This window comes from Petaurus breviceps, unplaced genomic scaffold (genome assembly GCF_028583685.1).
Source record: "Petaurus breviceps papuanus isolate PSGF00001 unplaced genomic scaffold, PetGlider_PUasm1.0 90769, whole genome shotgun sequence".
Lineage (NCBI taxonomy): Eukaryota > Metazoa > Chordata > Mammalia > Diprotodontia > Petauridae > Petaurus > Petaurus breviceps.
Window position 1 is genome coordinate 14,453,884 of NW_027187341.1, and position 25,746 is coordinate 14,479,629.

Consider the following 25,746-nt stretch of genomic DNA (forward strand, 5'->3'; position numbering starts at 1 on the left):
CCCCCTGAAGATAGCTAGTCTAAATAACTCCCATGATAGGCAAAGGAGTCACTTCTTTTGTCTCAGGGCTCCTTGGAGCTCCTGGCTCCTCAGCAAAGAAATTACCAATTTGTGTGACCTGGGAGTGGGGAAGCAGAACAAAAGTAGACAAGTAGACTGTGGTGATACTGGGGCTGGCTAAGTGTCTTTATCTGGCACTTAAAGGATTTCTGGTCTCACTCTAGCATACCTCCAAACAAATCTCTTAACCAATTACTTTTTGCCTTTCAAATAGCTACGAGCCAGATCCTGAGGGAATGGGACTTTTAGGAGGAACAAATGAGGGGTTAACTTTGGACCAGGGGATACTACCTGAGCCAGGCAGTTGTGGAGTGAGGGAGCTTATGGCAGAGAAGTCTGCAGAAGGGCAGAGAGACTGGGATATCAGGAGGTTGTACAAGAGCACAGAAAGGGAAAGTGTGAAGACTTTGAGCTTAATTTTGGCTTTACAATTCACATTTCTTCTGCCTGGGGCCAGACCTGGCTCCCAATACTAAAGCCAAATGATTGCATGTTGTCAAATTAAATCTAAAAATCTTGTGTAGGTGGGGGTTAAATTAATAAAATTATACTACTTTCCACAGGATGCAGGCTGGTGCCACTTTCTAAGGCTTATGAGCCCTTTCCTGATAGTACCTTCCCTCTTCTTACTTTATATTTATTTTGTTTATATATATATATATGTATAAAAATATACATATATAGCATATATATGTATATACATTCATAGACATAGACAGACATAGGTATAGACATAGGCATAGATATAGACATAGATGTAGACATAGATATAGACAGACACAGACAGACATAAACATAGACAGACATAGACACAGACAGAGACAGAGACCTAGAACTAGACCTAAACCTAGACATAGACAGAGACAGAGACCTAGACATATAGACATAGACATACTTAGACAGAGACCTAGACATAGATATAGACATAAACATAGACAAAGACTTAGAGATACATGTTATTTCCCCCAATAGAGTGCAATTCCCTTTAATGCAAGTCTCATTTTCATTTTTATCCTTGTATCCCCAACACCTTGGTTGGTACCTGGCATACAGCAGAGGCTTACTTAATGCTTATTGATTGATTACTTGGTTATACAATAGACATTTTCCACTTTTCTTCAGTCTTTCTTCACCAATATTTCTTGGCAAGTTGGATAAAAGTGAAATTTATGTTTTATGTTTCTCCTCTAAAATGTATACTATGAACATCAGTATTTTCCATCTATTCAAAGTGAGTCCCTTGAGGGGGGTTTCATTGTCTTAAGTGGACCAAGAAAAATTTATATATTTGCTAGAACTGTAGAGGGCTAGAGAAGCAGCAAACCATAACGGATAGAGAGAGTTGGCCTTTGTAACAAGAAGACCTAGGCTCAAATCTTGCCTCTAACACATACTGGCTATACGACCCTGTGCATGTAACTCCTCAGTGCTCTCTAGGCAATTACCTAAGGTTCTAGGGGACAGAGTGTTGAAACTGGAGTCAAGAAGACCTGAGTTCAAATCCTACCTTATACTCTTCCTAGATGAATGGGCTAGGGCAGTCCCTTAACTGCTGTTTTCCTCAGTTTCCTCATCTGTAAAATGGGATAATAATAGCACTTACCTCACAGGGTTCTTGTGAGGATCAAATGAGTTTACATATTTAGAGTGCTTTGCAAATCTTAAAATGCTATATGAATACTAACTCTATTATTATTAAGTTACAGCGAAGGTGCAGACCTTCAGTAAGAAGAGAAAGCTCTGTCCTATATTAATGATGTTATAGGCTCAGTTCCAATTCCACTGGAATTCTAAGTTTCTATAGGGAGATGAGAAAGGAGTCACAGATGTAAGCCAGGTACTTTCCCTACCTGTGCTAGGTCAGGAAGACCTGAGTTCAAATTTGGCCTTAGACACTTACCTAGCTCTGTGACCCTAGGCAAGTCGCTTAACCCTGTTTGCCTCATTTTCTTCATCTGTAAGATGACCTGGAGAATGAAATGGAAAACCACTCTAGTATCTTTGCCAAGGTGACCCCAAATTAGGCTACAAACAGAACAATGACAACAACATTCAAACATAGTTATAATATGGCTGCTGAAGTTCTCTACAAGTTGGAATTGAGATGCTCCTGCAAAACATCATTCTCCAGCAGATGGAATCAAAATAAATATTTATCTTATTTTTGAGGGGTTTTCCTTTACCTATGAGTCATAGGATATGCTGATTTACGTAGGTTTTTTTTTAAGTAATGTATTCATTCTGTTTGGCAAGATTTGGATTTTTCCCTCGTTATGTACTATTAAACTTTCCTCAAGTCAGAACTAAATGAAAGAAAAATGTGGACAGTGGTTGGGTATGTATTCCCTAACAAAGGGATTCTGCTTTTAGGGAAGTCTTTGTTTTCTTAAAAGGGTATAATCATGCCCTGGGACGGAGTGCAGGGAACAGAGGGAAGGATATATATGTATATGGGGAGCTAGAACCTTGATTATGTTCCTTGTAATTTAATTGGCTTATCCTTAACTATATATGTCCTTAGCTGAGTTGACTTTTATTCTCTCTTCCCATTTTTGCTTCCAAAAATGATCAGGCCTTTACGAGTTCTTATCTCTGCCTTGGAATAAAGTAGAATGATTCATATCTGGGTTAGTCCAAGAGTTAGAAAGCATTCCATGAAGTTACTACAGCAGTCTACTTCCATGGTACAGTTCTGGGCTTGTAAGATAGACTTGGGTTCAAATAAGCATTCTACCAATTTCTATGAGTCCTTGGATAAGTCACTTAATTTTTCAGACTCTCAGTTACCTCACTTTTAAAGCAGGTATATTAATTAATTTTAAATTTAAATAAAATGAATAAATCAGAATTAATTAAAGCTAATTAATTACCCACCATCACTAGCAAACATACAGGGTAAAAAAGGATGAAGCTTTATATGTCAGTAAGTCAATAAGCATTCATTAGGACCATACTATGTGCTAGGCATTGTGCTAAGTGCTAGGAATAGATAAAAAAGCAAAAATCTCTCCCTGCTTTCAAGGAACTCAAAGTGTAATGGAAGAGACAACATGAAAACAATTGAACAATTATGTACAAACAAGATACACATACACACACATACACATGGTATAGTAGAAGGCACACTGGCTACGAAGTCAGAGGATCTGAGTTCAAATCCCATATCTGAAGCTTACTACCTCTAAGACTTTGGAAAAAATCACTTAATCTCCATGGGCCTCAGTTTCCTTATCTGAAAAGTGAGAGAACTGAACTAGACCGTCTTTGAGGTCCCTTCTATGCCAAGATCTGTAGTATTAATTGTGAGTTGTTCCAAAGAACAGGCCTAAGAGCCACGAATATAATATAACTGAACTTAACTGAATGGAATGCTCAAAACAATTGTTTTTTTAGGTGTAGCTTATTGTTTACAAATTGTCACGGTGCCAGATGTTAGCCACAGTGCTTTTTTAAAAAATCATTGATAAGCATAACCTTGTACATCCTTATTGTTGAGCAACATAAATTGTTTGCATTTACCGGTTTGTTTACATGCACATGTTTTATTTTCTGGGAAATCAGAAGAACAAAGTATTACAAGCTGGGTCCCAAATAAATGGAGACTTGAAAAGAATTTCTAAACAAAAGGGTTTTAATCATGGAAGTTTGTAAGATTGTTTTGGTTCATCAGGTGAAACGCCAGACATGAGGACTGGATGCCAGGGGATCATAGGAATTGAACTGGAGGGGAGCCCAGGGGTCAGACTACCAGAAAGGCATGGTCATGTATGCATTACAGAACCTTCAGTCAACCTTGTACAGCAAATACCTGGCCTTCTTAACTCTTCAGCAGTCCATTACATCCCTCTCCCAGTGCCTGAGGCCCAGTGGACTTTAGCAACTTGCTGAAGGTCATTGTTAGTGGCTGAATTGAGACAAGCACCCAAATCTGTCTCCCAGTCTAATTTGTTTCCCATTACCCTCTATTGTTCTAGATTCTTGAACCTGCCTCATAGCAAGAACTAAAAGACTAGCTAAAGCCATTAGCTGATTTGTCTAATATTGTGTCTCTATGTACCTGCTATATAGCCTGTGTATCCAGACCTTAGAGAGCTAGACTTTGGGTCAGGAAGATCAGAATTTGAATTTCTGCCTCATGCACTTACATGTGTGAATCTTGGCAAGTCACTTAACTTTCTGGGCCTCAGTTTACTCTTCTGTAAAATGATAAGATTAGACTTAAGGACATCTGAGGTCTTTTCTGATTTTAAATCTATGAACCTATGATTCCCTTTCTGGTTGTCCTTCTATCACCAATCTTTTCTGAACTTGAGTTCTCCATCAGTCTTTGAAGGAAAGGAGGCAAGCTTTCTTGTTTTTTCCTCTGTACCTGAAAAGAGTACATTATATTTCTCTCAAGAGTTTTGAAGAGTTTTACTATTAAGCTTAATCTTCTTATGCCTAGACTTCAACCCCTCCACTCCTGAATGGATAAATGATCCATATGTGCAAAAATATTTATAGCTCTTCTTTTTGTAGGAGCAGCTAAGGGGAGTATATAAATTAGGCAATAACTGAACAAATTATGGCATTTAAATGTAATGGAATACATAATTCTAAAATGTCATAAGAAAGAATGAGAGAAAGTTTCAGAGGAATCTGGGAAGACTTGTATGAATAGGTACAGTACAAAATGAAGAAAACCAGGAGAACACTTTATGCAATAACAACAATATTATAAAAACAAACAACTCCTGCGAGACTTAAGGACTCTGAACAATGCAATGGCTAACTGAAATACAGAGGACTGATAATGAAGCATGCTGCCCACCCCCTGTCAGAGAGGAGAGGGACTCAAAGTGCAGAAGGAGACAGATTTTTTGACATAGCCCATGTGGCAATTTGTTTTCCTTTCCTTGATTATGCATATTTTTACAAGAATTTTTTTTCTTTTTCAATTGAGGGTTGAGGGTAGGTGTGAGAGAGAAAAAAGTAAATGCATATTAATTGAAAAAAAGTGTTTTTAAAGAAAAATTTATGTTTTAAGAAAAAAAATCATTACTTGGTGACCAAACTCTAGTGATGAACTTCTCCAAAGTTACCTAAGTAAAGTTATAGAAGTTTTGAGTGCCAAGCACTGTGCTTTGCATAGAGTACACAATAAATGTTTGTTGGATTGAATGAACAATTAATCCTAATCTTATTGTACACTTACAGGGAAACTATGCCTTTTTTTCTTCTTAATTCTTCTTCTTTTGGCTAATTGACTAGATCTGATCCTTGAAGTTAGTTGGCCCAGTCTTATCTGGGTTGGATATTAGATAAAATTCCAGGGGTTTGACTGATAACCTCAGTCCTGAAAAGCTTTTCAATGCTTTAGTCCTTTTAGAAGCCCCTTCACCCAAAGTAGTTCCAGATGTGGGATCCCCAATCTACAGCAACACTCCACTTCCTGTGGATGCATCAGAGGAATCCTTCTCTCAGGTATTAGACCTGCAAGAAACATATACTCACCTCCTTTATGCCTAGATTCTCTTTTTAGAAATTTAGGGGACATTCTTATTTAGAGATTGTGGAGCCCTTGGCCACCATGTATCCACTCCCTTCTTCACTCATTCTTCATCAATGACCCAAGCAGTATTGCTAGTATCTCTATTCTGGGTGACATGTTGAACCTGAGTAATGGATGATTTTGTTCTTATGGTTAAATTGGCTTTTCTGTTTTATTGTCCTACACTTAAATCTGTTCTGTAAGTTCTAGAGGCTGTGTTATATTAGGTATTCTAGACCAGAAGTATTGAACATTAGATCATTGGGCCATATATAGCACACAATACTCCTGAATATGTCCCAAACCAGATTAAAACCTAATTGGGAAATATTAAACAAAATAAATAAGAATACAATAAAACATAGATATGACATTTTTAAATTAAGTCAACATGAAGCCCACGTGATTCCTTATGTATTGATCAGTGGTTCCTGCTTCTATCTAAGGTTGAAACCACTGGGCTAGGCCACCATGAGCTCCTTTTCCAGACTGTAAGATTCTTTGCTGGCTTTCAGAATGGTTCTCTCTTCATCTTGAATTATTCCCCTTGGTAGATAGTCCACGAAATTCTAATCTAGAGGGTTCTTTCACTTCCAACCACTGGCAAAGTTGAGATAACAGAGGTACTCCTGGGTCAATAAGCAAGGGTCACATAATCCTTGTTCAGTTGCTGGTTCTAACCACCCCTTAGAAATGAGTGTGGAGCCCAGGTGGAGTGACTCTCCTAGCCTTGGAACAAAAGATGAGCTAGATCAATAAAGATAACAATATTTAGGCAAGATCAAAGCTACAATCAGGACTGGGTTACATGAATGTCAAGCTGACCTATTCCTTGGAAGATGCACAGTGCAACTTGTGGAAGAATGTGGAAGTCAAGGGCCAGATAAGGCTGCAAGGAGTTTTTAGCAACTTTGAGTGTCAGACGTTAGCTATGACTGCTTAATCACTGGAATGGGGATCCAAGAACTCAGGTGCTATGTCAGTCTTTCCTGGATATCTGCATGTGGGGATGCAGTTGGATCCTGGGAACCTCAGAGCTCAGATGCAGATCTCAGTGATAATGGTGTGTTCAGAGAATTCTCCCAAAGCCATGACAGTCTGAGACAGAGTTGAATCCTCCCATTCTTAGAGAAGGAAGACCCAGCATGAGTATTTGACATCATCACCTTGTATCCATAGTAGATCTTCAGATGTCCTTCTTTTTTCCCCAGAGGTGGCCCCTCAGAATGGCTTCCCAGAAGGAGGAAGTGGTGGAAAAAGTAGAGAAGGAGAGAGAAAAGGAAGAGGAGAAAATATTTAGTATAATAACAGCAAGTAATCCTTCTCATAACTAAGAGACTGCCTATAGATATAGATGATATAGATAAAGATATAGGGTCACAAGGATACTTGAAGTAGTTAGGTTGTTCAGTGAGTAGAGTGATAGATCTGTATTTAGGAACCCCTGAGTTCAAATCCTTACTCAGATACTTACTAGCCATATGACCCTGGATAAGTGGCTTAATCTCTGTCTTCCTCAGTTTCCTCATTTGTAAAATGTAGAAAATAATTGCACCTATCTCCTAAGGTTTTGTGGGGATCAAATCATATAGTAATCATAAAGTGTTTAGCACAAGACCTGGCACATAGTAAGTGTTATATAAATGTTGGCTAATTATTACTATTGTTTTATTATTGACAAAAACATGTTGACATTATTTTGATTACATACTTGAGTGGCCCCTGCCTAGAAACAAGTGGCACAGAAACTGGGCAGCTGCATGTATTAATTTTCCTAGTCTAGGTCAGGCTCATATGACTTCCATTTATCTAGTGCCTATGAAGCATTTTCTATACAATCACCCCGTAAGGTAATTAGTGCAAATTTTATTATCCTCAGTCAGCCCAAGATCTGACCATGTTTCACTCTGTCCATCTCCCTGCCATCCACCCAATTTGCCATCCACTCTTCTGCTTCCGCTTCCCACCTCTTGTTCTAGGAACAGAAATAAAATCTATATTATTATTACTTCTGGAAATGACCTATTGACTGCCCTATTGTTCCACTCACCAGCCCTCTGACTTCCCAGATGAAAACACCTTTCCGGGGCTACCACCCCCTCTCTGTGTTAACCCCCCTACTAGAGTATGAGGGTAAGGACAATCTCACTTGTTTTGTTGTATGCCCCAGAGTATAGCACAATGTTTGGTACATAGTAAGCATTTAATACATGCTTTTCCATTCATTCTTTCATTTACTCATTCATCATCATTTTATAGTTGAATATGTTGGGACTCAATGAGATTACATGACAATTGCTATCCAACTGTTGGGGTGACAATAATTTACCAGGAAAGGAAAAAATTTGGTTAATTCCTTTGTCTCTGAGTCATAACTTCTGAGTTAATCCCCTGGTTACTGATAATTTCATATTACCTGCTGTGATAACCAAACTATTCTATTCAAGGAACACCTCCTATTTTGTAGCCTGAATAAACTAAGGCATCATCATGGCAGACTGCTCCAACACCATGAGGCGGGTCCTCTGATGTTGCAGCCCATGCCCCAGTGGGCTCTTAATCAGAATTGTTTCCCAGTCCCACCCCTGGGGATGATGAGAACTCAGAAATCCTCAAGGACAAAGGGTTGCTGAAGAATTCAGAATTCTGGCTTGCCTGATTTCAAAGGACCTGAGTCTGTGGTATGAATCAAGGAATGAACCCTAAGCAGAAGCTTGAATAGAAGGAACAAGTGGAGTCAGCTCAAGGAATCTTAATAGTTAAGAAGCTTTGGGGTCTAACTGCCTTAGGCCTTACGATTGGCAGCCAGCCACATATTCTATACACTCCTTCAGAAAAAGGGTATCTTGCCAGCTTTCCGCACTAGGTAAAATTGAAGAACATTAATAGGGGCCTGGAAATGAACAGTTCTATTCAGGGAATAAATTTAAAATCAGGGCACACCAGCCAACATTTTGATATAATGTGCCCCTTCTTCTCTGTCACCACTCCCACCATAATATCACTACCCTCCAGCCCCCAACCCTTACCCTGCCCCCATGCTGAGAAGAAATCAAGTCAAGAAGCATGAAAGGCAATTCCTAGATGCTAAGTGAATAGAGTGCTGGGTCTGGAGTCAGGAAGATGGAGGCTCCGATGAGGACTCAGTCTCTTTCCAGCTGTGTGACACTGGGCAAGTCCTTTAATCTCTGCCTCCATTTCCTTAACTATAAAATAGGGATAAAACTCCCAGGGGTGTTGAGGATCAAATGAGATAATATTTAAAAGCACTTAGCACAATACCTGTTACATATCAGGTATTTAATAAACGTTTGTTTCCTTTCTTATTTCCTTCTGTGCTCAGGATGGTAGGATCACAAAATAACTCTTTTTTTCCTCTCTCTCTGTCTCTCTCTCTCTCTCTCTGTCTCTCTCTGTCTCTGTCTCTCTGTCTCTGTCTCTGTCTCTGTCTCTGTCTCTCTCTCTGTCTCTCTCTCTCGCTCTCGCTCTCGCTCTCTCTCTCTCTCTCTCTCTCTCTCTCTCTCTCTCTTCCTTCCTTCCATCCTTCCTTTCCTCTTTCCTACTATATGCCTTCCTACACAATACTAATGGCTGGAAACACAGAGAAAAGCAAAAAACGCCCCACTTTCAAGAAATTCATATTCTGCTGGGGAGACAACATTCAAACAATCATATGGAAACAAGAAATCCACAAGGAAATTCAAGATAAACTCAGGGAGAAGGCATTATTATTGAGGGGAGATCCAGAAAGGTTTTTTATAATCAGGTAGACCCAGTCTGGTGAGGTATAATGAGGAAGGGGGTGTCTTAAAGGAGTAAGGAGCTGACCTAGAAGAAAAAGGACTACATACCACAGGTGGGGAGCCCCAAAGAAGGGCAGCTGGGTATGAATGATTGACTCAAAGCTGTTAAGATACAAATGCTGCACCCACAGATCTGCTCAAACTGATATAATGGCTCATATCTGCATAGTGATTGATGGACCACATGTGATTTTCACCCAGAAACCTTATGAGATAAGAATTGATGTTATAATTATCCTCATTTCACAGGTGAAGAAAATGAGGCTGAAAGGTGTTAGCTGACTGATCTGTAGTCAAGAGCTAGTAAATGTTGGGTTTTCTGTATTTTAATTCTCCTGTTGACCCTGGGGAATCTGTCACCTACATTCACCAACTCTTCTACCTTCCTGAACTGCCAGGCTACTTGGTCCACCACCACTGATTCCATCCTTGTCCTCAAGAAGCTTACATTCTAATGAGGAGTTAACATGCAAAAAAGTAAGTATAAACAAGAAATATACCAGAAAATTATATGAGATAAACTTAGGGAAGGCATTCACATTAAGAGGAATCAAGAAAGACTCCAGGGAGTCATAAATAGAGCTTTCCTTGATTAAGCAAAAAAAAAAAATCTTTCAAAAAGATGAGGATGACAAAAGTAGGAAGCACATCTTCCCAGCAAGCTTTTCACCATAGCAAGCTGACATTCCCCAGGGATTCAAAGTGTGGACAGAAACAGGCAACAGGCCAAGATGACCTATTGGCTTGTTAGATGAGTCATTGGGTATTTTTTCAGACTTACCAGACACATTTTTAAGATTAGATTTACTTTGGGAGCCAGGAACCAAAGTGTATAAACTGTGCTGTGAAAAGGTGTGATTTCAAGGACCTGTCTTAAATGCCAATGTGAGAAAGGTTACATAGACTAGTTCAACTTTGGGCCAAATTCTCAAGTATTTTCTGGAAGCTTGGTTGGCCTTAGACTTCACTATTCATCAGGAAGCTTCAAGGGAATTTCTAAAAATAATTCTACCATTCCTCTTCAGGAGCTCAATGTAGAATTTCAATCTAGCATCCTTTTACCCAACAGACACAGTGCTTTTAAATTAGAGTAACAACCTAAATTTATGCCCAAAGAAAACCGTGAAAATTGGTTGTATAGGGAGGCCAAAAGGAACCTGTATTGCCTTTGCAGACCACATGAAATAGAGGCAGGGATGGGGAATACAAAGACAAAATCCAACCAAAGAGTTAAAATGACAATAACATTTGGTACTTATGTAGTGATTACTCAACCAAAGCACTTTTCCTGAAAATGAGTAGCACTTGCTACATTTTTAATGGAAAATTTCAGGCACCATGGTGTTGAAACCACAGGACAAATCAAGGACAAGGAAAACACCATTGTGAGTGCCATGTTGTAAGTTGGATGGCTGTAATATTTTCCAAACCCATAATTGGGGTGGGGATATAGTAGGGGTGAGGTGGAAAGGCAGAGGGGCTAGGGAAAGAAAATAATCAGAGGCAGGTTGTAGGAGAAAGTTTGAAGTTCTGATTGCAAAATGATTAGGGTGGTTTCTCCTCCCAAGATCGTAGAGCCTTAATCAACAGTGAGATGACCTTCACCCTCATCCCTTTGCCTTTAGGCAGAATGATACCTGGACCAATAAGGATTTAAAAAAAAATTAAAACTCATTCAGGGAAAGAGATTCCATCCTTTCTTTAGTAAACTATCAATTCTAATATTCAAAAACTTTCTTTACCGGGGAGGGTTCATGTGCCCATTATGGTAATATAAACCCATTTCTTTCTGTGTTCAGTGAAACAGTATGATAATCATTATTCTAAAATTAGGATTGTTAATAGCTTAGACCACCCATTAGTTTTCCTGCAATTTTCCTTTATTTTGGCTTCAAGATACCAATCACTTAGACTCTCCTTTATAGTTGTGATTAGCGGGAGTAGCACCTCAACCCCAGTTTTTCTCTTCTCTTTCTGGGCTGGATTGGCACATTCACCTAACTTTAATTCATACTGTCAGATTGGAGATTCCCAAAAGGGTGTCTATATTGCTGAAACTCACTTTCCGAATCCTAAGGGCAACTGTGGTGGGGAGAATTAACATTTAGCATACATAACTGGAGATCCTGAGTCCCCTGGAGTGTTTCCCACTTAACAAATCAGCCAAGGTGATACCATTTACTCTTAATCAGAAACATTTACTAAACAGAAGGCAAAGTAAAGATAACTAAAATGTAATATTTCACTCATAAACAGTGTCCCTCCAATGAATGCAGTATAAAAGGGGATGAGGTCTGGAAGTGGGCACAAACTTACACTAACCAGAAGACATATGTGTATAGAACATGTGTTCCTGGAACTCACAACTCCGAATGATAGGACTTGATGCCCTTTGCCTTCTTCAGGAACAGTATGCACAACAATTCACTGCTGAGAAGGGCTGTTCCTCTTCTGGGACTCTCCACTTTTCTTCTGGGAGGGGGCACTTCTCTGAAGTCTGCTCCTTTTCTGTGGTGCCGAAGGACTGCTAAGTTCTTTTAGCACCTTTTGTTGTTCAATTGTGTTTGATTCCTTTTGTGTGTGTGTGTATTTTTTTTGGAGGGCAATTGGGGTTAAATGACTTGCCCATGGTCACACAGCTAGTTTTTGTGTTAAGTATCTGAGTGCAGATTTGAACTCAGGTCTTGTTGACTCCAGTCCTGGCACTCTATTAACTGTACCACCTAGGTGTCCCAACATAGCAACCCTAAGCAACACAGAAACTCTAAGCCTGAGAACTTCTGAGCTTTTCAAGATTGATTCCTTGGGCTATATGCTCTTTCAGTAAAACAGAAAACCCTAATATTTCCTTTGCAGACCATGTGACATAGAGATAGAGGTGTGAAATACAGAGACAAACATGTAGAGTTTCTCCTATCAGCTGCCTTGGTTGGGCTCTGAAGGGCTTCCACATCCCACATGTTAGGTGGCAATGCGGGGGGGGTGGGAGAAGAAAAGCCAAAGAAAATACAAGACCTTCCCCCTCCATCTTCCTCTTCCTAGCAGCTTCTGAGGGGGTGTTCCTAGATGTGATCAGAGGCAATTTATGGTTCCAGCTCCAAAGACTGTTCAGATTTACTTGGAGGCCCGGTCTGGACCATCCCTACTGCTTCAGAGGGTCTCTTGTGTAGAATGACTCATCTTTATCTTATGGTGAAAAACCCAAATCCATTTCCTGGTTAATCCACATTGAGACAAACACACTTGTTCCATAGTCCCCAAACAGTCAGCATAGTCCCCAGTTAGCAACCTCAAAGTTCTTTTATCAGTTGGATGTAAGTTAGATGCTGAGAAACAGGACATTTCATCCATCTCTCCAAGAGTCTTTTTTCTGTGATCTGCTTTCTCAGTGTTTTTTTCCCCCTCACAGCTGTCCCTTTTTTTGGGTTCCTTTTTACTAATAAAATTGTCAGAATCAGAAAGGGGCACCACCTTATGTAGGCTTGATTCTGCAACCCTTTAATCATCTTTATTGCTCTGTTCTGTGTTCTTGCCAAGTTCTCTATGTGAAAGAAGCCAGAACACGCCGGTGTTTAAGTGGGGCTCTGCTTTGTACTGAACTAAATGCATAGACTAGTTCACATTTTCCATTTATACATCCTAGGATCATATGTAGTCATATGTGACATTTGAGTCCTTTGGGACACAAAAGAAACTGTTCTCCATATGTTTGTGTAGTTTTTTCTTTCCTTAGTGTGTTACTCTGAACTCAATTCTAGTCCTTTTTAAAATTTATCTTTTGTTTATTTTGCTTTGTTTTTTTGAGATCAGGTCTCCCTGCATCCCTCAGGCTGGAAATATAGCAATCACTTATGGGCTGATGGGCAGTTAGGGTGGCACAATGGATAGAGTGCTGGGTCTGAAGTCAGGTAGACTCATCTTCCTGAGTTCTAATCTGGCCTCAGACACTAGCTGTGACCCTGGCCAAGTGACTTAACCCTGTTTATCTCAGTTTTCTCATCTGTAAAATGAGTTGGAGAAGAAAATGGCAAACTACTCTATTATCTTTACCAAGAAAATCCCAAATGGGGTCACAAAGAATCAGACACGACTGAAATGACTGAACAACAATCAAGCAACAACAAAACAACATGGGCTGATCCAAATGCTGCTCATAATGAAAGCTCTGACCTTTTCCAGTTCTGGGATGGGCCAGTTAGTTCCAACTTTGACAACCTGGTGACCCAAGCCCTCACTCCAGAAGGTTCATCAAATTGGTGTGACACTTAGTGCGGACACCTGATTGACTTTAACCCTACTGTTGTTCATAATTCCCAACCTAAAGCAATCCAACTGCCTCAGTCACCCAAGAAGCAAGGAGTACAGGCATGAACCACCATGCTTGGCACTGTAATTCAGTTCAATTCAATTCCATTTCAGAGAATAATAGATTCTCCAGGGCCGAAAAGTACCTTAGAGATCATTTAATCCAATCCCCTCATTTTACAGATGAGAAAATTGAGACCCAGAGAAGATAAAGGACTTGTCCAAAGTCATACAGACTGTAATCAGCTGGATTTTGAACTCAGGTCTGGTTTACTCCACATCTAGCATATTTTCCATCATCCTGTCTTACATCTCTTGCCATTCCATTCCATGCCACCCAACATTTATTAAGCATGAACAAGCCCTGAGCCAAGTGCTAAAGATTACTTGGTTTGTTCACAAAAGCTGTTCCAACCTGTCAAGGTCCTTTGTAGTTCTGAATAGTCAATTATCTGCTCTTACAATTACCCCTGTTATGTGTTGTATATGACCAGAGCTGAATCCATTAAAAGAATGTCAAAACAGAAAAGACCTTGAAAAATGAACACGTCTTCCAGACGACAATTTCTGCTTGGTAGAATTTCTAGACTGGAATTACAAGGTGCAATCAAGCTCCTCAGCAGGTTTATCTATTCATGGGAAGCATGATTCCAAGACTTTGCTTCTGTTCAGTCTCTCTCCTTCATTGGAGCCTGAGACATCACTTGGCTGGCACTAATTCCTGCCAGTGTTATTCTCTGCCTTGCCAGTAATGTGTTGCAATCACCATTTCAGAATTCCCCATCCTCACAGATGCTGGCTGAGTCAGAATGTTGGTGACTTACAGGGGCACCTTGGTTTTCAGGGAAGTTTGTCTTCCATACTGACCATAAACTTTTAAAATGTCCCTAATACTGACTTCCTATTCACTGGAGAAACTCCTGACAAAAATGAACAGCTTCTGAAGTAATGGAAAGAGAAGAGCCACATGGCTTATTGATGGTGCTTTCACCATATTGAAGCTTCAAAGGCTTCATCGTCATCATGTAATTGATCCATAACATCCATAATGCTTTAGCTGGTAGCCAGGGCATAGCTCAGTGGGATCACAAAGTAAACTGCCTAATTAAGGTCCTGATTAAAGCAAACAAGAGTCATTTTTGAAAGTTCCTACCTGTTTTTCATTTTATTTATTTCACATTTTGAAGATTGCCAGTAGAAATCCATCCAAGCTAATGGACAGCTTAGAAATAAGAGGAGGAAATAATAGTTGCACCAGGTTTACTGGAAGAAAAAAAATATATATGTGTATGTATATATTATATACGTATATATTTAATTCGTATAGTACTTAAGCTTTTCACATCTTTTAATTCAGTGAACTTATAATACTCTCAAGTCAGGGAAAACGATATCTTTTTTAAAAAAAAACACTGTTATAGAAATCCTTATTTTATTCCATAGACTAAAAATGAAATAAATAAAATTTTTATAAAAGAGAGATATGGGCTAGATGACGTTACAGTTAAGTGTATTTAGAACTGGTTGAATGATTAGACACAAAAGAATTGTTATTAAAGTCTCAATATCAACTTGGAGGGACATCGCTAGTGAGGTTCCTTTGGGATCTGTCATTGGTGTTTTACTGTTTGAACTTTTTATCAATGACTTGAATGAGTCCATAGAAGACATCCTTGTCAAACATACACATGACACAAAGCTAAGAGAGAATGTGTTAGACGACAGATGCAGGATGTTTACAGACTAGGAAAATGGAGCAAATTTCATAATATGAAATAAAATAATTAAACTCCAGTTTTCAGACAAGGAAATTGAAACTCAAAGAAATTAAGGGCCTTGTTCATAGTAAGTACATTTAGCTAGTATTGAAGCCAGAATAGTTCCTGCTTCTTTGTTAACCATGAAGTACTTACGTAAATGTGAATTGTTGCTAACAGTAGTAGTAGTGATGGTGGTGGTGGTGATAGTAGTAGTAGTAGTAGTAGTAGTGTTCCTGTTTTCTGGGACTTCAGCAGCCAGATGACAATGGTGCCATCATACTCTAATATTCCAATGGATCTGTGATGTGGATACCCTCTCCAAGGATGCAGATTACAGCCAATCAATGCCTGTCCATCCTATGTGAATTTCATCTATATCCTCCTAAGGCTACTTCGGGGCTCCATCCACCATCCTGATGACCTTTCTCACTTTCTTTTGGTATTACAGGAGGGTACCAATGAAGCACGTGGACGGTAATCCACCAGTTGTCCCTTGCTCTCTTGCCATATGACTGGCTCATCTTCTTTTTGCAGTCCTACATTTGTTTGAGTACATTCTTTACACTGGTCCTAGAAAATGCCTCACTTGTAGTGTATTGGGTCATGCCCACCATCAATCAGCTGTACAACAAGCATTTACATATGTGCCTACTATGGGTCAATGTGCTAAGCACTGAGGATACAAAGACAAAGTTGAACAGCCCCTGCCTTCAAAGAGCTTACATCCCATAAAAAGACAACAAGTACACATACCCACGTATAACAAATATTTATAAAATGAATACAAGGATCTTGAGAAGGGAAAGCACTAGTATCTGGGAGATCAAGAAATACTTCATATGGAAGGTTGGACCTGAGCTGAGTCTTGAAAGAAACAAGAAAGTGAGGAGGGGGTAAGCCCTGAACTTCTACATTGACCTTTGTGTAATCTTCAACTTTACTTCTTCATAGACTACAGTGATCTATGATTTATAGCTTGTTGTTAAAGGAAGAATTCTAGGAAGAAAATTGGTGTTAAAAAGAGGTAGATCTTTGCTCTGGGGAGAAGTATAGATTAATGAAAAGAACTTTACAACTCTCCAAAGCCCAGAATTGAATAGGAAAGAAAAGACCAGAGTGCCTTTGGGAAATCACTTGCCAACATAGAATGTTAGGACTGGAAGCACCTTCAGAGATCTCCTAATTGAACCTTCTTCATTTTTCTTTTTTTTCAAAGCATTTGGGGTTAAGCAACTTGCTCAAGGTTACATGGCCAGTCATCCCTGGGTGTGGTGCTGAGTATCCGAGCCCAGATTTGATCCCCAGGTCATCCCAACACTGGAGCCAGTGTTCTTACTTGCTGAGCCACCTGGCTGCCCCTAAGCAATTAGGGTTAAGTAACTTGCTCAAGATTACACGGCCAGGTGTTTCTGGGTGGGTGCTAAGTATCTGAGCCCGGATTTGATCCCCAGGACACTGGAGCCGGTGCTCTTACTCGCTGTGCGACCTGGCCGCCCCCTTCTTCATTTTTCTTGTAAGGAAACTAAGGTCCTGTTAGATTGCCACTTTCCCAATGTCACATTGCAAGTAAGTGGAAAATGATTTGGTATTGATTTCAAATAGAAACCCTTATCTTCATAGTTGAATGAAAACAGTTGAAATGGGAAAGGAAAGTAGATAAAATGCCCAAGACACACTCATTATCAGTGGCAACAGATGCCAGGATTGCATCCTTCTTGCCAGAAACACTAGCTTACCAAAGTCTTATTAACAGTCGTCATCATAGAACGTCAAGAGTGGGAAGGGACTGTGGAAGTCATCTATCTGGTCCAACTCCCTCAGTTTACAAATAAGGAAGATGAAGGGAAGGGAAGACAAATGACTTGCCAAGGGTTGCAGAAGTAACTAGGGGTTGTTGTTGATGGTGGTCCTTCATTTTCAAAGAGGACCGTGACATCAGGGAGGTGATGCCGTGACATGCGAGTGAACTGGATTTAAGTGAGGCAGGGCTGGGCAAAGGCACCAGCCTCACTTTAACCTCCAGAGCCATCTGGGTCCAGTGGCCAGATATAGATCAGGACAACTGGAGATGGCCCAGGATGAAGTGAAGGACGTTGGCCTTTTCAAACTAAGGTCTTTAACAGGTCTCAGTGTGACTGATGCAGCACCCCAATTAGGGTGTCTCCTGACTAACCCTGTCAGAATTCATCCTACTATTATACCATGGTTGTCTCTTATATTCCTTCCTTTGCCAGACCCAGGAAAGGTCAGAATTTTACTCACTTCTAAGAACTTTTTCTCTCCTACAGTAGTGTTTGTTAAATAAAAAACACACAGACTTGTAGTTTCTTTCTGGTAGAGATGCTCAGATGAGGCAATGACAAGCTGAGAGCTGCTGGTGTGCATTGAGAGCAGAATCAAATATTCATCACCACAACCCAGATTGGCTCCTGCCATTGCCCCTAGTGACCAATTACAGCTTCTGTAAAAAGAATGAGGTTGGCTGTGACATATTGCTTACTTTCTTGGGCTGAGGATGACACCCATGGGGTCTGTTATTGTTTTTCTTTCCATATTTATCTTGTAGCCTCCATCACATGACCTGTCTTTCCTATGTGTCAGCTACCACCCACATCCAAGTCCTTCTTTTTCTGGAATTAGTGGCCACCTACCTGTTGTTTGTGAATCCCATTTTTATAATGAGTAAATTATTGGAACACCTTTCAGAAAAATAAAACTACCTATTAAAAACAGATTTTGGGATAAGATACCTTGTACACCAAGACTCACTCATTCTGTTAGAATATAAAGTACAAAGTGGAAAAAGGGGGAGTCATTAATTATCCAATGAATACGGACAGTGAATAATGATACAGGATCATGAAGACTAAAACAAAACATTAGCCAACCCACTTTCTCCTCTCTTATCTGAATTCTTTGTGTAACTCAGGCAAGATATTTTGTTTCATGTTTTTATTTTTTACCGTAATAATGAGGGTAGTTTGCATTTATGTAACACTTCAAGTTTAACAGAATGCTTCCATTATAATAATCCCTGGCGATTAGTAGCACAAATACTATAATTCTTTATTTTTAATAGCAAGAATCACAAATCTCATTGCCTTCCTGGCCTCTAGGTATCTACTGCTATGAGAAGCTGGTGCCATCTTTTCTTCCTCCCAGAAGCAACCCTAGATAATTTTAATAACCTGGCCCATATGCCATAGGGGTAATGTGGTAGATGGGAGGGATAGAGGGACAATCTAGGACATGGGTTCTTGACCATTTTTTTATGTCATGGACCCTTTTGGCAATTGGGTGAAGCCTATGGACCCCTTTTCAGAATAATGTTCTTAAATGCACGAAATAAAATGTGAAGGATGACAAAGGAAATAAATGATATTGAAATAGAGTTATCAAAATGTTATTTTTAAAAAGTTCATTGACTCCAGGTTAAGAATCTCCAATCTGTGAGACAGCAAAGGAGCTCCTTTGAACCCTGAGACCCAGAGGAAATCATAACTTTGAAGGGATTACCTCTTGCAGGAAGCATTGGAAGAGCTTTAGAAAAGCACTAACAAGGTATAGTTATCAATGACATCTACTGGGAGCAAGAATAATTACAATTTGTGCTCTGGGGAGAGAGGCAAAAGGTATTGACTCATTGTAAACCTGCAGAGAAGGCAGTTAGGTGGTACAGTAGAAGGAGTGCCAGGCCTAGAGTCAGGAGTTCAAATCTGGCCTCAGACACTTACTAGCTATGTGACCCTATTTACCTCAGTTTCCTCATCTGTAAAGTGAGCTGGACAAGGAAATGGCAGGAAATAGCAAACCTCTCCAGTTTGTTTGCCAAGAAAACTCCAAAAGGGCATCATGAAGAGTTGGAGATGACTGAAACAACTGAACAATAACAAAAGCCTACATTGAATCAAAGATAGAAACTCCCTTGAGCAAAGTAAAAGAGATACCCAGAGATGTAAGAAAGACTCTCATGATCTAATCTCTACATCTTACCCTCTTCTAATGGTGTGAAGGATGTCAATTTGGAGATTATACACAAAAATAAAGCATAAGAACAACAGAGATATGAATTTGAGCTGTTATTAAACACTCTCAGGGACTTGTCCTATACAAGGCCAGCACAAGTTAAAAAACTGGTCCCCCAGGGAAGGGAAACAGAGCCATTTACTGAAAAGGAGATCTCATTACAAAGAGCATGAAATAGCTGTTCAATAAAAAACAGATGGTTGATGATCTCTTATTGCAGGAAAGCTTGAGTATGGAGAGCAGTGAATCAAGGGAAAACTAAGCCTCAGTAAGAAGGGGGTGGCAGAGGACAATGCTAGTGATAAGCAGAGAACAGCTCCCATCACTTGCTATGAGCAGAGAACAGCTCCCATCACTTGCTATGAGCAGAGAACAGCTCCCATCACTTGCTATGAGCAGAGAACAGCTCCCATCACTTGCTATGAGCAGAGAACAGCTCCCATCACTTGCTATGAGCAGAGAACAGCTCCCATCACTTGCTATGAGCAGAGAATAGCTACAGGGTGAGAAGTAGAGGGACTTACAGGGATGTCTTCTGGGAGTGGAGGATAGCTATAGCCATCAAGTAGCATGGCACAGACAGAGGACCTATGGAGAGAAGCACTGGTCAGGGAACAAGCCCTGCCCATCCTTGACTGAAACCTTGCCCAGAGTAGAACTCTAAGACAGAACGTGTTTTAATCTCTGAGGGGAGGATTGCTCCTTGGGGGGAATATCTTTACTCTTTCAGGTGCTAGTTATCTGTTTCCATTAACTTCTAAATAAAACTATCCACAGGTTGAGCCTTTGTTTCTCTAAGGGGGCTACCCTTGAGGAGTGCCAGGTATTGACACCCTCCAATCATCTGGGTAGAGGCAACGAACCAGAAAAGTGAGAGGTCTCCAAAGTCTATCTGGACCCTTCATGTCAGGAGAGAAACTTTGTCATGAAGGTTTCATGTAAAACACCTTTCCCAGTCACACAGCCTGAAAGTGTCCAAGGCAAGAGCTGACTCCATGTCTACTATTCTAAGACCAGCGCATTTTCAGTTCTGCCACATCTAATCACATGGGTAGCTGGAATGATACCACTTTGCCTGAAATATCTAACCTCAAAATACAAAACCTCAAAATGGACTAAGCAGTACTTGAAGTTCAGCATGCTAATAAAAAACTCCCAGCAAATGAAACATTTATCACAAATAGTGCTTATCTGACAAAAAACCAGAATGCTGACCTAGACAATTTTTCCTAACCATATCCTAGTGCCTTAAGGTCCAGGGTTTGGGTCCTTACTTTCTCAGGGTAACAATAGTATAAATAATTTACTTCTCCCTTTAAAATGCATGTCCCCAGATTGCCCCTGACCTTGAGGCTTTGGGAGGGAGGAATTGTGGCTTCTTTGACTCTATGCCCATTTATGCTAATTTTGTTTCAAGAGACCCTGGGCCTACAGCCTCAGTAGAGTTTATTTTTCTTATTCAGGTCCTGCTGGACTCCCAAGGATTGCAGGCACCAGACAGCTGTGTTTAGCCTTGTCTCTTAAGTCCCCGCCAAGGAAACCTATCAGTATTGGCAGCCCTTCTGAAAACATAAGTGGGCCTGAATTACAAAAGGAGAAAGCATCTGGGTTAAAATAAACTGTTAGCAGACAAAAAAAGCTACCTCCTTCCTCCATTTTCTTGTTTTTCCTATAAAGGAAACCAGGGCGTTCACTTTCATCTTCTTCTAATGTAAAAATTGCTATTCTAAAAATTTTTAAGCATCTTTTTCTCAGGATCTCCAAGCAGCCAGCAGAAAAAAGTGGAGGAGCCAAATTATTGGCTTGCAATAACAAAGATCCAAATCTAATTTCTTCAGTTTCACCTTTGATGTTAGAATTTGAACTAGAATGTCTTAGAAGAAAAGGTTAAAGGAGCCCTTAGGTGGGAGTGTGTCTTTTGTTGCCTGATTACTCCCACTTGTGGGAGATTGCTTTGTATAACATGTAGATACCAGCATATAAATAAACAACCACAACAAAAAACCTCTGCTACTTTCTCAGTGATTCTTTTTGTGAGGACAAACTGATTTCTGAACCTGGAAACCACTTGGCTTCTGTTGGCAGGAGAACTTGACTAAACCTTTCTACACCACAGGTTCTTAGGCTTTAAAGGTAGAGGGAAGCCGAGAGATCGTTTAGTCAGTCGGGCAATAAGTATTTATTACTATGTCCCAGACGCTGTGCTAAGCATTCAGTCCATGCCATTCATCTGTGAGTAACTAGTTTCATGCAGAAGATAAGAGTGCCAAGGCCTAGAGTCAGGAAGAACTGAGTTTAAATGTGACCTCAGATCCTTACTAACTGTATGACCCTGGGCCAGTCACTCAACCCTGTTTGCCTCACTCTCCTCATATGCAAAATGAGCTGGAGAAGGAAATGGTAAACTACTCCAATATTTTTGCCAAGAAAACCCCAAATGGGGTCATGAAGAGTCAGACATGGGGAGTAGAAGCAGAACCTCCCTGCTGCTCCAGCTTCCACCTTCCCCAATCCATGTAAAAGGGGACTCTGAACAAACTTTGGAGCTGCAGAACCCACAAAATGACACAGAGAAGCTTACCTCCCACTGAGGAGAGCCCAGCAGGCCGGCAGGAATTGGCCAGCACAGTGTTCTGGGAGCAGAGCCCAGGACAAGTGAGCTAGAGGTTTTAGCCCCAGGGCGGGCCTGACCAGCCGCCAGCTGGAGGGACTCCAGATCACCAGCAGCTGTGGCAATCCAGAATTATCAACACATAGATACAAAGGACAAAGTGAGAGGTCAGTGCAGTGTGGACTTTGGGACCAGTAGTTGGGAGAGCATTGGCTTAGAACCTCAGCTTTTGCTCCTGAGGCAAGGAGCCACTGACACGCTTCAGCTCCTGGCTTGCAGACTGCAGGGGGACTAAGCGACTACTAAGAGGGGTAATCCCTCTTGCTTTAACCTGCTTGGATCTGGATTGCTGTCTAGGGTGGAGGTCCTGGGGTGTGTGACCAGCTTGCCAGAACGTGAGGAGGATTCAGAGAGGGCACCAAACTAATACCTCTGGTAGCTAAGAAAACTCCAGCATTTGGGACAAAAGCTCCCTTGTCTGGTGGCAGAGTCCTACTGTGGCAAAAAGCCCAGGGGTCAAGTGACCGAGGGGCAACATGAACAGGAAAAGAAAACAAAACAAACAAAAGAATACAACATTAGACTCATATTTTGGGGACAAAAAGGATCAAAGCATGGAACAGGAGGAAGACAGTGAAGTCAGAACTCCTGTACCAAAAGCTTCAAAGGAAAATACAAGCTGGTTATACGCCAGAGGATCTTAAGAAGCAGATAAGATAAGTGGAGGAATAATTGGGAAGAGAAATGAGAATGATGCAAAAAAATTACAAAATGAGAGTCAATAGCCTGACTGAGGAAAATCATACCTTAAAAAACAAACTAACTCAATTGGCAAAAGAGGTTCAAAAAAGCCAATGAGGAGGGGAATGCCTTAAAAAGCCAAATTTGCCAGATGGAAAAAGAATCTCAAAAGCTCAATGAGGAGAATCATTCCCTCAGATTTAGAATGGAGCAAAGGGAAGCTAGTGACTTTATGAGAAATCAAGATAATGTTAAACGGATCCAAACAAATGAATGAATAGAAGGCAATGTGAAATATCTCATGGGAAAAACCACTGACCTGGAAAATAGATCCAGGAGAGATAACTTAAAAATTATTGGACTACCTGAAAGCCATGACCAAAGAAAGAACCTAGAAATCATCCTCCAAGAAGTTTTCAAGGAAAATTGCCCTGATGTTCTAGAACCAGAAGGTAAAATAGAGGTTGAAAGAATCCACCAATTACCTCCTGGAAAAGATCCCAAAAAGAAAACTCTTAGGAATATTATAGCCAGGTTCTGGAATTCCCAGATCAAGGAGAGAATATTACAAGCAGCCAGGAAGAAACACAATAAGGATAACACAGGATCTGGCAGCTTCTACACTGAGGGATTGAAGGGCCTGGAATATGATATACTGAAGGACAGAGGAGCTGGGATTAAAACCAAGAATCACCTACCCAGCAAAACTGAATATCATGTTTCAGGGGAAAATATGATCATTCAGTGGAAAATATGGTCATAGAGGACTTTCAAGCATTCTTAATGAAAAAACCAGAGTTGAATAGAAAATTTGACATTCAGATACAAGAAGCAAAAGAAGCTTGAGAAGGTAAACAGGAAAAAGAAATCATAAGCCACTTATCAAAGTTGAACTATTAACATTCCTACATGGAAAAATGATAATTGTAACTGATGAAACTTTTCTCAGTATGAAAATAGTTGAAGGGAATAGAAATATATATATCGGAGGGTATACGGGCATATGAATACATATATGAATATGTGTATATATGTTTATAGGTATACATAGATAGAGGGCACAGGACCAATTTAATAGGGAGGGATGATACTTAAAATGTGAAATTAAGAGGTGAGAGAGGAATATAATGAGAGGAGATGGGGAGAGACAGAATGGGGTAAACTATCTCGTATGGAAGAGGTAAGGGAAAATGGTTATATTGGAGGGGAAGAATAGGAAGGCAAAAGGGAATGGGTCAACCTTATTCTCATTGAATTTGGCTTGGGGAGGGAATGACATACACACTAAATAGGGTATCTCACCCTACAGGAGAGTAGGGGGGAAGGGGTGAGAGGGGGGATGATGGAAGGGAGGGCAGGCTGGGGGGGGGAGGGAAGTTGGAAGCACTCACTTTTGAAAAGGGATGGGATCAAAGTAGAGAATAGAACAAGTGGGTGGTGGGATAGAAGGGAGGGAAATATAGTCAGTCTTTTACAATATATCTACTATGTTAATGTTTTGCATTAGCTACACATGTACAATCTATACTGAACTGCTTATCTTTCCAGTAAGGGTGGGTGACAAGGGAGGAAGGGAATGAATCTGGAATTCAAAGTTTTAAAATCAAATGTTTAAAATTATATATACATATATACTATTATTAATACTATCTTACATGTAATTGGGAAATAAGATATACAGGCACTGGGGCATAGAGATCCACCATGCCCTACTGGAAAAGTCTAAGGGGGTATGGAAGAAGATATGAGAGAGAGCAGACTGGAGGAGGGGATATCCTGTAGGACTGCTATTTTGGGGAGGTGGGTAGCGGAAAAACGGGGAGAAAATTTGTAACTCAAAATCTGGCGGAAATTAATGATGTAAATCAGAAGTTAATAAAGCATTTGAAAAATGAAAAAAAAGTTGATTAAACAATATCCAACTAAAAATAAAAGAGTCAGACATGACTGAACAACAACAAATTCATCTGCAAAATGATAGGAAAAGTCAGAAGCTAACTTAGCAGTCAACTGGTAAATATTTAGCAGCAAGCTTTCTTGGAGGGGAGGTACTCACAACACATTTTTAAGTTTCATCTACCTTGTTGACATTTTCCCCAGAACTTTTTTTTTCTTTTTGGAGGGGAAAAGGCAGGGCAAATAGGGGTTAAATGATTTGCCCAAGTTCACACAGTTATTGTTAAGTGTCTGAGGCTGGATTTGAACTCAGATTCTCCTGACTACAGGGCTGGTGCTCTATTCAATGCTCCACCTAGCCGCCTCACCCCAGCAATTTCTTAAGTCTAAACAATCAACAAAGTGATAAATCAAGTCTGGATTTATAGCATATATGGATTTCTGACATGTAAATGTTCACACTGAAAATTTAACTACCAGGTCTTCAAAAGCCTATGTGAGCTGACTTCAGCATACCCCTGTATCCCATAAGAATCAAGTGAACTCAACAAAAAGATAATGTATAGCATTAAAAATAAACAAACAAACAAGATCAGGAAAGGACCTTTGACTTTGCCTAGATCAGACTGTTCTCCAGATGAAGGAAATAAATGGGGGAGATTACTTACCCGAGGTCTTACAGGTAATAAGTGTAAGGGCTTTGATCTGAACCAAGGTCCTCTGACCCCAAGTCTGAACTCTTAGTGTTCCTTCTACTATAAGAGATGGACTGAGCAAGGGAGAGGCATGATAAGAGGGAAGGAAGGAAGGAAGGGAAGGAGGGAGGAAGGGAGGGAGGGAGGAAGGAAGGCAAGGAGGGAGGGAGAGAGGAAGGGAGGGGAGGGAGGAAGGAAGGAAGGAAGGAAGGAAGGAAGGAAGGAAGGAAGGAAGGAAGGGAGGAAGGAAGGCAAGGAGGGAGGGAGAGAGAAAGGGAGGGGAGGGAGGAAGGAAGGAAGGAAGGAAGGAAGGAAGGAA

The 25,746-nt window shown here is 40.3% G+C and overlaps 1 pseudogene; it reads right to left on the reverse strand.

Annotated features, from left to right (window-relative positions):
- The window catches only part of LOC138146719 (elongation factor 1-gamma-like), a 46,036-nt pseudogene that overhangs the window by 12,947 nt on the left and 7,343 nt on the right, over nucleotides 1-25,746 (reverse strand).